This window comes from Nematolebias whitei, chromosome 14, assembly GCF_014905685.2.
Source record: "Nematolebias whitei isolate Nwh7 chromosome 14, NemWhi1, whole genome shotgun sequence".
NCBI lineage: Eukaryota > Metazoa > Chordata > Actinopteri > Cyprinodontiformes > Rivulidae > Nematolebias > Nematolebias whitei.
The window spans coordinates 24,395,333-24,411,050 of record NC_056511.1 but is presented as its reverse complement, the minus strand read 5'-3'; positions in this window follow the sequence as shown (position 1 = coordinate 24,411,050).

Here is a 15,718-nt window from a genome sequence, read left to right as displayed (position 1 = left end):
CAGACAAGTTGAATCTTGGCTTCATTGCAGTCTCCCATCCTGAGCAAGCACAGTGGCAACAATGGAAAGGAAAAACTCTCTTTTAAAAGGAAGAAACCTCCAGCAGAACCAGTCTCAGGACAAGTGGCCATCTGCTTTGACCCATTGATTGAGAGGACAGGAAGGAAAGACAGACGAACACAGAATGGTAGGTTCAGGTATAGGTCCAGGTGTATCTGAAAGACAAAAAAAACACATGTTAAGGATGAAACACAAGACAAATCTCTTGAACACTTGTCTCTTTTCTGTATGAACTTCTTATCTTCTGGAATACATTTTCGATTGCTTGACCTTTCTTCTTGAAAAGCTTCCCCCAAGACTGCTCTAAATTAAATGTCAGAATAACTTCTTTTTTTTTTACTTAGGGGCGTTAACAATATTGATGGTCGATCCAATCAAAACAGAAAGGGTGGACCTTTGTTTCAGGTTATTGTTTCATGTGAACTTTAATAACAATATTAAAAACAAATGGCTAATTTACTCTGCTTTGGTAAATACTCAATATAACAGCAGGATAATTAAGACTTCTAAGCAGTTTGACTCATCCATGAACATTTTCTTTAGAACTTGTGCAAACAACAGTTAAAACTTCTGATTACTAGTTTTTTTTACATCTACTTTCTCTTATGCATGATTAAACTGAGTACCAAGCTGAGAAAGAAGAAACAAGTTATTTTATAGCAGTTTTACAGCAAACCATTCAATTGTGTTCAGGAGAATTCAGAAAATTAAATTGTTCAAAAAAATAACTTCTACCATGGAATGGCAATGTTGTTTCATACATTCACTACTACCAAAAGAGTCCTTGAGGAACAATAGGGTGGTTCTTTCCCACACTCTAAGACTGCAGGAAAAATCCTCCCTTTTAGAAAGAGATACACATAATGCTCAGATGTTATATTTCAAAAGTCAGATGGGAAGTTTCTCATACAAAGGGCCTTTCAGCTTTGCTGAAATCATAATAACAGGTGTGCAATTAATTACAATAACATCCATCCATCCATCCATCCATCCATTATCTTTACCCGCTTCTTCCATTTTGGGTCACGGGGGTCGCCGGTGCCCATGTCCAGCAATCACTGTGCGGGGGGCAGGGTACACCCTGGATGGTTTGCAAGTCCATCACAGGGCCACATAGAGACAAACAACCATTCACTCTCTCACTCACACCTAGGGACAATTCAGAGTTACCAATCAGCCTAACATGCATGTTTTTGGTCTGTGGGAGGAAACCAGAGAACCCGGAGAAAACCCACACATGCATGGAGAGAAGATGCAAACTCCACCCAGAAAGGCCCCTGGACCGGGATTTGAACCAGGGACCTGCTCGCAGAGAGGCAGCAGCTCTACCAGTTGCGCCACCATGTTGCCCTCACTAATTAAACAAGATAGGATAAATTTTCATTGTTATGCTGATGCTCAGTTATATCTGTCCATGGAACCCAATGAATCCGATCAGTTACTTAAGTTAGTCATGTCTTAAAGCCATAAAAAATTGGAGACCCTTAATTTTCTGCTTTTAAACTCAGACAAAACAGAGTTTGTAGTTTTTGGACCTGAGCATTTTAGGAATAAATTTTCCAGTCTTTCACTCTCTGGATTACATTAATCTGACCTCCAGTTCTAAAGTTAAAAATCTTGGTTTTATTTTTTGATCAGGACATGTCTTTTAACCCCCACATTAAAAATGTTACCAGAACCACTTTCCTCCACCTGTGTAATATCACTAAGATTAGAAACATCTTGTCCAAAGATGATGATGAAAAACTGGTTCATGCATTTGTCACGTGCAGTTCTATTTCGTATAGGCTTTGCCCTTTAAGGCTATCGCTAGTGGGTTTATCCATTTGCGTGGAGCGCAGCACTGAAAACTTTAGTCCACGCCCACCTGCTGTGTGGGCCTCACCCCCGATCCGTATAAATTACGGTGAGACCGGGTAATCGGCTCCCATTTTTTCTTCAGCCAGCTAGCTAGCACTGTCAGAAGAACGAAGAAGGAAAAGTTGTCCAGCTTTGAATGGCACAACCTTTGCTAAGGATGCCTGGGTCTCCACCACGCCAACCTTCTGCTGTCCCAGTGAGCTCTTCCTCCCCGAGGAGAAGCAGAGACGAGCAGCCTTGTTCAAGGTAAGCGCCAAGGAGTGCTTTTCTGTGGCGGGCCGCTACTCACTGGACGACACCATCGCCTTTTCTAACGTTTTTTTCTTTGCGGTGAAGCGGATGATTCCCTTGAAAAAGGTGATGCGGGCAGCAGCTCAGCTGAGTGTTTTTTTCCATGGCAGGACGCTACGAGCGGGACGCTACGAGCGGGACGCTACGCGTGGGACAACGCCACCGTCTTTCTTTGACGTAGAGTCACGCAATGAATCGGATGACTCCTCCGAGAAATGCAATGCTGGAAACAACCTTGTTGCCCCTTCCCTCCTGGAGAGCGTAGTGATGGAAGAAGAGCAGTCGAACAGATGCTCAGCCACCTTGGGTCTTCCCATGTCGGCGACCACACCGCTCCCAGCTGTCGGCGCCCTCCTCTTGGAGTTGCCCGTCATAATCCAGGAGGCTGCTAACACAAGGGACTTTCCGTCCCTCGCCTCTTTCCGCCCTGATTGGATGATCTGGCGGGAAGGTTTGGATCTGCCCCGGCTTGTCGCCCTGATCCCATCTGGCCTCGCTGTCCAGCTGTGATGTCACACTAGAATGAGGCTGCAGCTGGACCCGGCAAGCTGAAGACATCCGTCTCCACCTTCGCCTCCATCTCCAGAGTGGACGGTTTTTACAGATCTGTGTTTTTTCCCTTGGTTCTCCCCCCTGGAGCCAAGCCTGGTGGAGACGCTTGGGGCAAAAGCTTCCAGGATGGACCGACAACCTATCCCTCCAGGAAAGCATGACCAGAGGGTGACAAAGCTTTCCAACTGATCTCACCAGTGCACATCCCAAGCGGTTGCTGCAAACAACATCATTGCTCTGCTGGCCTATGTAGTGAACTAGGCCTCCGACATCAAGCTGTCTGTGAAGACCTTCAGGGGACAGGAACTGCTATTTCATTGATTTGAATCTAGAAATACAAATTATCTCACCAAGAGACTATTTAATTATATCCTGAATTAATCGATTGAAAGAACACTCTTCTTTTTACATTATCAGTACTATTTTAAGATATCTTGATAATCAAAAGTGTGTTTAGTTCATACCATTTCTAAATGTTGAAGTGAACCACTCATTTAAATCAACTGTGAAACAGTATTAATGATTTTTAAACCTCATTAGACTTTGATCATACAGTTAAATGCCTATTTACGAAGTAAGTGTGCATTTAGTCTTCTGTCTGAATGAGGGTAGTGGACCTGATGTCGGTCGAAAGTCAGAGACAAGTTATGAGGACGAAGTATCTTGTTTTTAAAACTCTCAGACAGTAAATAAGAACTGCTGGCACCTGCTTCCTCTCATTTCTTAAAAACATTTCTCAGTCTGTACTAACCATTTTTAAACATTCCTGATGTCTCCTGTCTTCTAGTGACCCTCTGACATCACTAGAACTACACCCCTGCTGGTTGTTTCAACCAATCAGGAAGTACCACATAAAAGGAAGTGGATACCCCTTTAAAAGGCAACACTTCTTGGTGTCAGTCTTAGTTTTCACGAGTCTTAGTCTTGCAGTCTTCTTGGAACTTTCAGTCGGAGATGAGACTCAACTAAGTAGTGGATGGATTTGACCATGTGCCAAAGGTCTTTCCATTCCAGCGTAGTCACAACCTGCCTCAGCTGTGACTCAACCCGAGCATTAAAAACTCAACTTCTAAGGAAGCTTATTCGGTTGAACCGAGTACTTCGTCACGATTTCTGATGACCCCCAGCTACTCTAACCGGAGACGCTGAAAAGACGGCATACCAATGGACTTCTGTTCCGGAGTGGAGGTATCCACCATCTCAGGTAACAAGCCGTTGACGCCCTGAAGTGTACCGGAGGGCTGAGCTGGATGTTGGAGGAAGGGTGCCATGTTCTAGTTCAACACATAACTTTCATCCATCTAAAACTTCCTCCTTAAATCTATTCCTCCTCTCTTAAACTTCTCTATGCGCCAGTAAATCAAGCTAGATGCCTTCAGAGATGAATCAGTCTCAATCAGTAATGTTTTGTTGTCTTGTTTAGTAAAGCGTGCCAAGTTTATTAATCAGAAACAGATCAACAAATCAATGTGTACGTGTTTTGATGTTAAATTTTGATTCTGTTAAATAAATGACCGCATATATTCTGATGGGTCAAAGATAAAATGGCGTCTCATGTCACTGATTAAACACTCCACTGACAAGTTATCTTGGTCACATAACAGAAATTTTACTCGAAAAAGAAGATAATCCATTGTAATTAAACAATTAATATTCTTTGTGCTTGAACTAGCTTTAAGAATAATTAATTAGTAGCGTGTCCACAGCAAAGCTGAACTGACATACTACACCTACAACATCTCGAAAGGCTGGAGGAAGCAGAGCTGCTGGAGGAGACAAATAGCTCTCTCTGTAAAGCCGCTGACGTCATCTTAAACATGTGCACTACCTCTGTAGTCTGCCTGTCTCGTGTCGCCGCCTGAATGACCATGATCCAGAGGACCACCTGGCTCCGCCTCGCGCCATCCTTGTCCGAGAGGCTGCAGAAAGACCTGCTGGAGGGCCCTATCACTCCAGAGGTGCTGTTCGGGGCCAACTTCAGGACCATCCTTGAGAAATCGCAGAGGTCCGAGGAGGTCTCAGAGACTGTACACAATCTGGTGACATCACAGTCCTCCTCCCGCCCCTCCAGCCACTGGAGGGACTGCCTTGGCCAGCAACAGTAGCAGAGGCACTCTACAGCTGTGGCAGTGACTTCACGCTCCGCTCCTCCGCCGGCCCCCTCCACCAGGTAACATCCTTGAGGGGAATGTATGTTTTTTTTGATGATGTATGTTTTGATATAAAACAGAAACACCTCTGAAAGTAAAGTTTTCATCTGAGACTGTCAAATCAGCTGATCTCACAGCTGCCTCTCTTCACACATTCCCCACACAGATTGAACCAGTAACCTCTAAACAGCGTTTTAAATGGCACAGCAGTTCAGTAAATATCACAAAACAATCGTCTGCCACGTCAGCTAAAATGATATTTTTTCAGCAGACCGAGTCCGGTAAAATCTCTTGTATTCAGCTAGAGCCCATTTTTAATTTCTGCTGTTTTCTGCCCACTCATAGCGAAGCGGGAGTAAACATGTTTCTCCACAACTGCTGCAGCCTCCACCGAAACAACGTCTCACTCAGAAAGCACTCACGCCTCCTCTCAGTGTGCGCCGGCTCACATCAGCTCTAATGTGAGACCGCAGCCTGGGCCCAGCACAGAGGCACACATATAGCCCTTTTTTTCCTGTCAGAGCCCCCATTGGGTTCCCCCGGAGAATTTCCAGAGCAAGTGATGGCAGTAAGGCTTTTCAGTCTGATTGATGTTCATGAGAAACATGACACAACACAAATGCATGCCCGCTTTCCGAGCATTACTCAGAGTGGCAGCGAGTGTGTTCCCTAGACAGATGGACGGACCGTTTGATCAGGAGGGGTCATATGGTACAGTTCGCAGCTCAACCCCCACCATTCAGAGGGATTATAGAGATGGTTCTGTCTTCTCCAGAATATAGCTCGTCTCTGCAGTCAGAAGTTCAGGAATTTCTGACGAAAAACGTGATTTCCGGAATTCCCAATGGAGAGGAAAATACTGGGTTTTTTCCTCCCACTACTTCCTGGTTCTGATAAAAACAACGGTGGGCTGAGACCCATTCTCAACCTGTTCATGTTCAGCAATTTGATCATGGGGAGACAATTCCACATGCTGACAAACAACTGCTTGAGAACTTCACCAGAACAACTGGTTTTCACCTCCACAGATCTGAAGAGTGCATTTTTTCACATTTCCATCATTCTGTAACACACCACACACGTTCTCAAAATGCGTGGAGATGGCTCTGCAGTCGTTACACATGGCAGGAATGAGAATTCTTTCTATCTGGACGATCTGCTCTTATTAGCTCAGTCCAGTTAGAAAGCAGTCGCATAGACCAAAACGCTAATGTTACACCTGCTAAACCTGGGGTTTTCTATAAAATAGGAAAACGTTCTATTCGTCCATCCCAGATGATTGTTTATCTAGAAGTGGAGCTAAACTCAACTACAATGAGAGCCCGTTTATCACAGCTGAGAGCCGAAGCTCTATCAGCTCAGCTCTGCGTGTCAAAACCTGCAGCATAGTGACATTCTGCCTGTCATGCGACTCCTGGGACAATGTCAGCGGCCCACATCGTGGTTCCGCTGGGCCAACTTCACATGAGATGCCTTCAGAGATGGTTCGCCTGCCTGTGCATAGATCTTGTGCGCCAGAAGAGGTAGATTATTTGTGTGCCCCCCTCCGTGAGAACCGATCTGAATCACTGGGGAAACCCCCTCATTCTGTCAGAGGGATTTTCCTTCAACAGGCCTACGTCACACGTCAGTTTTCACAGATGCCTTCCTGTCAAGCTGGGAGGAATGTGTCTGTCCCAGGCAGTGGGAGCACAGTGGCTGGACCACATGTCGCTTCACAGGGCTAAACTGTTAGGGAGGTGTGCACTCAGCCTAACTGTTACGCATCGCGAAACAGCTGTTGTGTTGGGCATACAAAAACCTGCTCTCCATCAGAGCAATGTACATTCCCAGCGTCCTGAACAGGCAAGCGGATATAATGTCGAGGGGCGGTCCCCGCCACAGAGACTGGAGCCCCCATCCCAAGCTGATCTTTCGGATTTGGAGCAGGTTCGGCTGAGTGGATCTGTCCGCCACACGGGAGAATGCCCAGTGTCATTTATGGTTCTCACTGAGCCCATGAGACAACCCACCGTTAGGAGTGGATGCCTTCGTTCACAGCCCGTGGCTAAAAATGCTCCTTTATGTGCTTATATCAAAGTGGACAGCTTTTCAGCGCTGGTACACGGAGAAAGGTGTAGAGGCCATCTCATGTCCACTAGGTGGCATGCTGTCCTTTCTGTAGCAGCTGATGGACAGAAATCTAGCGTTCGGCACAATTAAGACTTATGCTGCAGCTATTTTTTCCTGTCACGAGGGCTTCGGTGACAGAACAGTTTTTAATCACCCATTGATGAAGTGTTTCCAGAAAGGTGTACGGAGACCCAGACCGGTGTCACGTCCACTAACTCCACCGTGAGACCTAATGATGGTCCTGCATGCTCTGATCAAAGCTCCTTCTGAGCCTTGAGATCAGGCTTTACTTAAATTTCTGTCATTTAAAACAGCCCTGCTGTTAGCTCTCACATCAGCAAAGAGAGAGAGTGATTGTCTGCTCTCTCTATTGCTCCCTCTTGTCTCAGAATTCAAGCTGACGGCAGTTCAGCTGTACTGCGTTTTAACCCTGCTTTGAAAAGCATCACAAGCTCATTCAGATCGAGAGTGATAACCTTGGATGGGTTTTTTCCCTCTTCCTCATAATTCTGAGGAGGAAGCATCATCTCACCTCCTTCTGTCCCATGCGCGCATTTTCATATTACGTGGCGCACACGTTCACATTGCACCGTTTTCAGCGTATGTTCGTGCATTACTAGGACAGCTCTTCAGGACGTCCTCTATCCACCCAGCGCCTCTCACACTGGTTGTGTGAGGCTATTGCAGAAGTTTACAGTTCATCTGTACTGGATCCTCCAGAGAATCTCAGCACATTCCACCAGAGGGTTTTCATCCTCCATGGCTCTGCATGGAGGGATGATAGTGGAGGATATTTGTATGGCGGCTGCCTGGTCATTGCCATTTTCAATTATTCGTTTTTATCTACGTGATGTTTCTACTTTCTCCATGACCCATTCTGTTCTCAGAGTTCTGACAGAATGATTATTATTTGTTTCATGGAGCCTCACTTTTGAGCTCACACCTGCCTGCATGTAGTCCCAGTGTGAGATATTTATTATCAGCCACAAGTTCATGATTGCTGATTTTATTGTTATTAATCGGTTCATCCTGAGGAGCTGTTTGTCTGCTCTGTTCATCGTTACACTGTTACAATTTGCATCCTCTGTTGTTCCTATTCACAGCAGCAGGTCTGCTATCTCAGCCTTTTTCCTCATCAGAGATCTTTTCTCCGGTGCGCTTCTGTGCATGGAGCACGCAATTACGCAGCGCATAATTACGCACACAGAAGGCTGAATGATGAAATGTTTTTTTGTGCAAGCAGGTGCTTCATGTTGTGTCTGGATGGACCCAGTGAGGCATAGACTACATCCTGCTTTGCGTTTAACCCACTAGCGATAGCCTTAAAGGGCGGAGCCTATACAAAATATAACATTGGTTACGTACTGTAACCCCAGATTCTATTAGTATAGGTGCAGCCCTTTAAGCTCTGGGACTCAATGGTTCCTAAATGGCTGAAGAATAAAGTTATTTGGGAGCCGATTACCCGGTCTCACCGTATTTGATACGGACCGGGGGTGAGGCCCACACAGCAGGTGGGCGTGGACTAAAGTTTTCAGTGCTGCACTGCATGCGAAGGGATAAACCCACTAGCGACAGCCTTAAAGGGCTGCGCCTATATTCATATTATCTGGGGTTACAGTACGTATCCAACAACTGGACTATTGCAATTGTTTATTATCTGGGTGTTCAAATAATTCTTTAAAATGTTTTCATTTAATCCAAAATGCTGCTGCCAGAGTTTTAATTAAAGTTTATAAGAGAGATCATATCTCTTCAGTTTTAGCTTCTCTCCACTGGCTCCCTGTCAAATTCAGAATATAATTCAAAATCTTATTTCTAACATATATTCCAGCTTATATTTGCGAGCTTATTGTTCCATATTGTCCTAACAGAGCACTTCGCTCTCAGACTGCAGGTTTTTAGAGTTTCAGAAAACAGAATGGGAGGCAGATCTTTCAGTTATCAAGCTCCTCTCTTGTGGAACCAAAAGCAGCAGGAGGCATAATCAGAATAAGCGGCTGCTTCAGGCCCCTAAGTCAAATTTTAATTTTTTTAGTAATGATTTTTATATGATTCTTGTTAGAAAGCCCATGTGGCTAGTTTGCTAGCTGAGCTAAGTTCGCTTTGACTGTAGCTTGTTTTCTTTCTGAATTTAATGAGTCCTTCATTTTTGATTGCACCATGGTTGTTCTGACGCACAGTTTTGTGTAAAGTTGGCTGCTGTGTGCAGTAAAGTCATTTTCTCTCCCAACACGGATATACTTTACTTTTTTTTGAGCATCTGTTGTTGGTTTCCTGGTTTTCTGCTCTGGGTAGATGACATAAGTTGAGCCTATTGATGTATTTAGTCTGGATGTTAACATCATGTTAATGTATATTTTAGTCATGCAGAAGTTACGTTGCATGTAAGGTGCTGTTAAAGCTAATAAGCCAAGTCATGCTCTCTGTGTGCCTCATGTGAGATGTTTGTTTATTTTACATAATTTTTTTGTCTTTCAGATACACCTGGACATATACCTGGACCTACCATTCTGTGTTTGTTTGTCTCTCCTTCCTGTCCTCTCAACCAGCCGGCCAAAGCAGATGGCCGCTTGTCTTGAGCCTGGTTCTGCTGGAGGTTTCTTCCTTTTAAAAGGGAGTTTTTCCACTGTTGCCACTGTGCTTGCTCAGTTTGGGAGACTGCAACGAAGCCAAGATGCAACTTGTCTGCTGGATTCCTTAGATAGAGAACTTTACTAATTGGCTTTTATGTATGTGAATACTTCTGTAAAGTGCCCTGAGACATTTTTGTTGTGATTTGGCGCTATATAAATAAACTGAATTGAATTGAATTGAATAATATGTATAATAAACTTTATATTGCTTTATGTTTATTTTATTTGTATGGAATAAGTCTTGTTTTAACTGAAATTAAATGAATGAATGAATAAATAAATAAATAAATGTTGCTTGCTGGATGATTGAGCTTACAAACTTTTTTATATTGCTTTATTATTGAATATAGTCCTTTGCCTCCTTAGTTGTTGATCACGATATGTTTGTCTTGCCTATAGTAAGAAGTGAATTATTAGTTTTTTGTATTGTTATTTCAGAAACACAGCAAATAAATCAGTGTGGCACTCTAAACTAGTTAATTTCCTGGAGAACACTAAACCCTCTGCTTTTTAATTCTATTACACACATCAAAGTTCATGCTCAATAATCCAGGTAAAGTGATCCAACAATGTTCAATCAGGTCATCTGGACACTTCCTTTTTTTGTCTCGCAACAAAAAAATAGGAACTGTCCAGATGACCTGACTGAACATTGTTGGATCTATTACACACAATTTCATTCTAAAGTTGTGATTTTTTTTAAATTATATTTGTGTGTGTGTGTGTGTGTGTGATATCATGTAAATCATTCTCTATACATGCAGAAAGAAAAAAAATAGGTCTTGCGGGGCCCCCAAACAGGGATGTCAGAGTTGCAACGTGTTTATGTTAGGTGGGTGAATGATCTGATCAGCTGACTGTTGACTGCAGTAATCCACATTATTAGAAGAAATAAAGGGCCCCAAACCAAATTTTGCTTAGGGCCCCATGGAGGCTTGGGCCGGCCCTGTGTGGAAACAACTTCCAGTTTCTGTCCATGATTCTGACACATTGTCCAGTTTTAAGACTGTGCTTAAGACTCTCCTTTTTGCTAAATCCTATAGTTAGGGTTGGCTTGAGTTTCCTGAGCTGTCCCTTAGTTATGCTGCTATAGGGTTAGACTGCTGGAGGACAAACTGACCATATTTTTTCAATATGCTGCTGTCTTTACTTATTCTGCTCAACCTGTTTTGTATTTGTAATTACCGTATTTTTTGCTGTATAAGTTGCAGGTTTTTTTTGCATAATTTGCATGCCCTGTGACTTATAGGCCAAAGCAACGTATTTATGGATTTTTTTCCCCATATTTATAAATAAATTTTTAGCTGAGATTTGACCATTTTCATTCATTCTGACTGAAAAAAATTGAACAGAACCATTTTAAGCCATGAGATGGCAGCAGAGTAGTAGTAGCAGTAAGGCATGCCATTGTATCATGTAATAGGTAAAAGTGGCTATAATGACAAATTCAAAAAAGTTCAAGACAAAAATAACTGGACTTTATTTATTATACTTTATATTTTATTCCAAAAAAGTTCAATCTGGTCCTCTGGACATTCAAAAAAATATAGAAACGTTTCGTCTCTCATCCGAGAGACTTCCTCAGTCTGAGGTGCTGTATTCAGCTCAGTCTCTTAAATAGCACCTTCTCAGAGTGGATCAACCAGTTTTGCTGCTGACAACCAAAACCAGCTGATCACATGCTCAAGAAGGACCATCAGCCTAACAATGGATCATTAGCACACTGATGGCTGTTTACTATTCACAGAGGGCTGAGTGATACTAGCAATCACAGCATTGTAAGAGGGGGACAATTGAACACGTAGGCCTCCACCCCTGTTTAACGATGGACGATTTCTTTTCACAAAGATGGCCTCCTTTACTCCTCTCTCAAACCATCGTTCCTCTCTATCCAGGATGTGAACATCTTCATCCCTGAAAGAGTGACCGCTGGCCTGGAGATGAGTGTAGACCGCAGAGTCCTGGCCTGATGATGTTGATCTTCTGTGCTGGGCCATCCTTTTGGCCAGTGGCTGTTTTGTTTCCCCGATGTAAGACTGATCACAGCCCTCCTGACACTGAACAGCATACACAACATTACTCTGTTTGTGCCGGGGGACTGGATCTTTGGGATGAACCAGTCTTTGCCGTAATGTATTTTGGGGTTTAAAAGCCACTGGAACGTTATGTTTAGAAAATAAACGTCTCAGTTTCTCTGATACTCCCTCAACATATGGAATGACCACTGGTCTGGGTTCCTCCTTTTCACCTGTTGGCTTACTGGAGTCCTGTTTGGGTTTCTTCTCTGCTTTCAGGAAGGCCCAGTTAGGATATCCACATTGCTCTAGAGCCTGTCTTGTGTGGGATTTCTCCTTCTGCCTGGCTCCTGAGCTAGTGGGGACGCTGTCTGCTCTGTGATACAGAGTCCTGATGACTCCTAACTTGTGCTCCAAAGGGTGATGGGAGTCAAACTGCAAATACTGGTCTGTGTGGGTGGGTTTGCGGTACACCTCAGTTTGCAAATGTCCTCTATCAGAGACTGAGACCTCACAGTCCAAGAAAGCCAACTTGCCATTTTTTTCATCTTCTCGTGTGAACTTGATGTATTTATCCACAGAGGTGATGTGGTCAGTAAAATGTTGGACTTCCTGAGATTCAATTTTAACCCAGGTGTCGTCAACATACCTGAACCAATGACTTGGTGGTGTCCCTGAAAAGGACGTCAAGGCTCTCTTTTCTACCTCCTCCATGTACAGGTTGGCAACAATAGGAGAAACTGGAGACCCCATAGCACACCCATGTTTCTGCCTATAATATTGCTCCCCATATGTGAAGTAGGTTGACTGAAACTTGAAACTGTGCCTGCAGTCAACTATGTATGTGAATGTTCCTGTAAAGTGCCCTGAGACAACATTGTTGTGAATTGGCAGTATATACATAAACTGAATTTAATTTCTTATACATTTCTTTCAGCTGTTTTTCACCAGACTCTTCATGCATCTTTCAGTTGTTCTTCACTGCTCCTTCACTTGTCCTTTACCTCTCTCACCTGTCCTTCTCCGGTCCATTACCTTCCCTTCATCTTTTCCTCACTTGTCCTTTGCCTGTTCATCCATTCAGTTCTTGAGCCTTCTTTATTCTGGGTTGCCGGTCAGCTGGTGTCTATCTTCAGCAGTCACTGTGCAAGAGATTGGGAATACCCTGGACCGATCATACGTCCATTAACGTTATTTACCTGTCTTAATCTGAACATGTGCTGACACTGATGTGTTACTAAAAGAGAAGTTAAAATATTGGTGGCAATTAAATGCAGGAAGTAGCTGCAGAGACAACAGAAAACTCATTTAAAACATTGACCACAAAGACGGTTTCAGATTGCTTTGGTTCTGCTTCCCACTTTGTCCAAACTGTTTTATGTTCTTTGGAACACCTGCTGCTCTTGGATCCTAAAAAACATATGTTTGACTGACGAGAAATTTGAACTTTTCTCCTGCAGGACCAAAGTAGTGAAGAAAACCTTGGATAGTCCAGAAACTGATGCTGATATGGAAAGAATTAAACAGGTTAGATCTATCTTTACATTAAATTGTGACATGTCAGTAAACAATAACAATAAATCTTTGTGAGCTCACTTCCTTCTGATTCTTAAAACAAGAATTTTATTTTGTGTTTCAAAGGACATAACATAACATTGTCTATGTAGTTCATAAAAACAAATTTATTTGTGTTTTTCAAACCAAGGTAACTAGCTAACAACAAGAAATCATTTTATTTTGAGTAATATAGAGAGGACACCAAATGTCTTGTTTCTAGTTGTTTTTGTAACTTTTTTTGCCATCTTATTTGTAAAAAATAAAATCTTTATGCCTTTTTACAACAGTTTATTGTTGTTGCTGTTGTCCATTGTTGTCCTCATTCTTTGTTGAAATCAGGGTTCTCTTGTAAATGAGTCCTTGAGGCTCAATGGGATTTACCTGTCTAAATAAAGGTTGAATGAATGAAAAAAAAAAAGATTTTTAATAAAATAAAAATAAATAAAAATACATCTGCACTTTGTGTTTAAAGGAAATCATTGACGAAGTGAAAAAAGAACTTCAGATTATAAAGGAGGAAATTATTGGAGGTATGCTTTTTAATTAAAAATGTAATATATTACTTTGTTTTTCTGTCTTGTACCACAAACCTGTGATGTAAAACAACATAAATTGTGTTTTTATGTTCTAGCACTAATCCAGGAGCTCCAGAAAGGAACACTGCAAGCGGAATACAGCTAAAGGACCTGCCCATGAAAAGGACCGCTGAATGTTTAGATGGAAAGCTTTGTTAATTTTCATTCATTCCATAAAGTCTAAATACCGTATGACCTGTTTTATGTTCGGATCTTCAGTCCATGCATTTTATAACCTCTCTTAAAACAAGACAGCATTTGTAAGTAAAATAGTTAGAACTTGATGGATTAAACAAATTCTTTCTATGAAACTAAAACATGAATTCAAAGTTCAAGTTCTGGTAATTTTTATTGTCATTCACATCTCATGTTGTACATGAGATGGAATGAAATTGTGTACACAGGGTCCCAGTTACATCCAAAAATAGCAAAAATATAAAGCATAAAAATAAACAGTAAATAAGGATTTAAGATACACACTAAGAAATACGCTAAACACCAATAGTGCAAAACAATTCAATGAACAACAGCAGCACAAACATGAGTCTGTGTGAGCAGATGACTACTAATGAACACAGCAGCATAAGATCAGCAGCATGGATAATCAGCAGCATATATCAATAATTAAAGTGGCATTACAGTGATTTTTTTCACAGTGATAATCCTGATTAGAGATTCATGAGTCTAACAGCCTCAGGGTAGAAGCTGTTCCTCAGTCTAGTGGTTCTACACTTAATGCTCCTCATTGTCCTGCTCGAGGGGAGTGGGGCAACAAGTGTGTGTGGTGGGTTAGTGGGGTCCTTCATGATGCAGGTGGCCATCTTCCTGCATCTGAGGGATAGATGGTATTTGATGGTGGGGAGACTGACACCAACAGACTTCTGTGCAGCCTTCACCACTCCCTGCAAAGCTTTTCTTTCTGCAGCTGTGCAGCCTCCATGCCACACGTTGATTTTTTGAATCCATGACTTTCTTTAAAACACTGTCTTAAAAATTTATTTTTAAAATCTCAGTACTAAATATTTAGAATTCAGTCTGAATATAGATTTAATTTGTAGATTGTTCATTTAGGTGCATAACAACAGAACACTGACCAGGAAGTCAACTTATGGCAGATTATGATACAATACAATATAAAAAACTTTAAAATAAAATAAAACAAAATCAAATTTCATGCTCAATAATTCAGGTAAAAAATCCAACAAATTTAAGTCGGGTCCTCTGAACGGTTTCTTTTCGTTGAAACATTTTGTCCTTTTTCCAAAAGTCTTCATCAGTCAGACTGATGAAGTCTTTTGGATGAAGGACAAAATGTTTCAACAAAAAGAAACCGTCCAGAGGACCTGACTTAACTTTGTTGGACTTTAAAATAATATTATATAACAATATAATTCTGCAATATTTGGACTGTGCTGATCCAATGTGATAAATGAGCTGAGCTGTAAGGCAAAGCTCTCTGGTTGGTCTATGCTCCAACCCTTTTCTATGGTCACAAATTTTGGGCAGGGACCAAAACAACAAGATAGCAAAAAGTTTTCTCCACAGGGTGACTATCTTGGAGAAACTCTGAATAGAGGTGCTGCTCCTTCACATTGAAAGGAGCCTGTTGAGGTGTTCATCATCATTTAAGGATGCTCCTTTGAGGATTCCCAAGGGAGGTTTTCCAGGCATGCCCAACTAGGAGGAGATGCTGAGGAAGACCCAGGACACTGGAGAGACAGTGTCTTTTGGCTGATCTGAGAATGCCTTGGAGTCCTTCCAGAAGAGCTGGAAGAGGTGGCTGTGGAAAGAGATGTCTGGACCTCCCTGCTGAAGAAGAAGCTGATGCACCTGTGACTCGACTCCAGAACAATGAAGGGATAATATAATATAATATAATATAATATAATATAATATAATATAATATAATA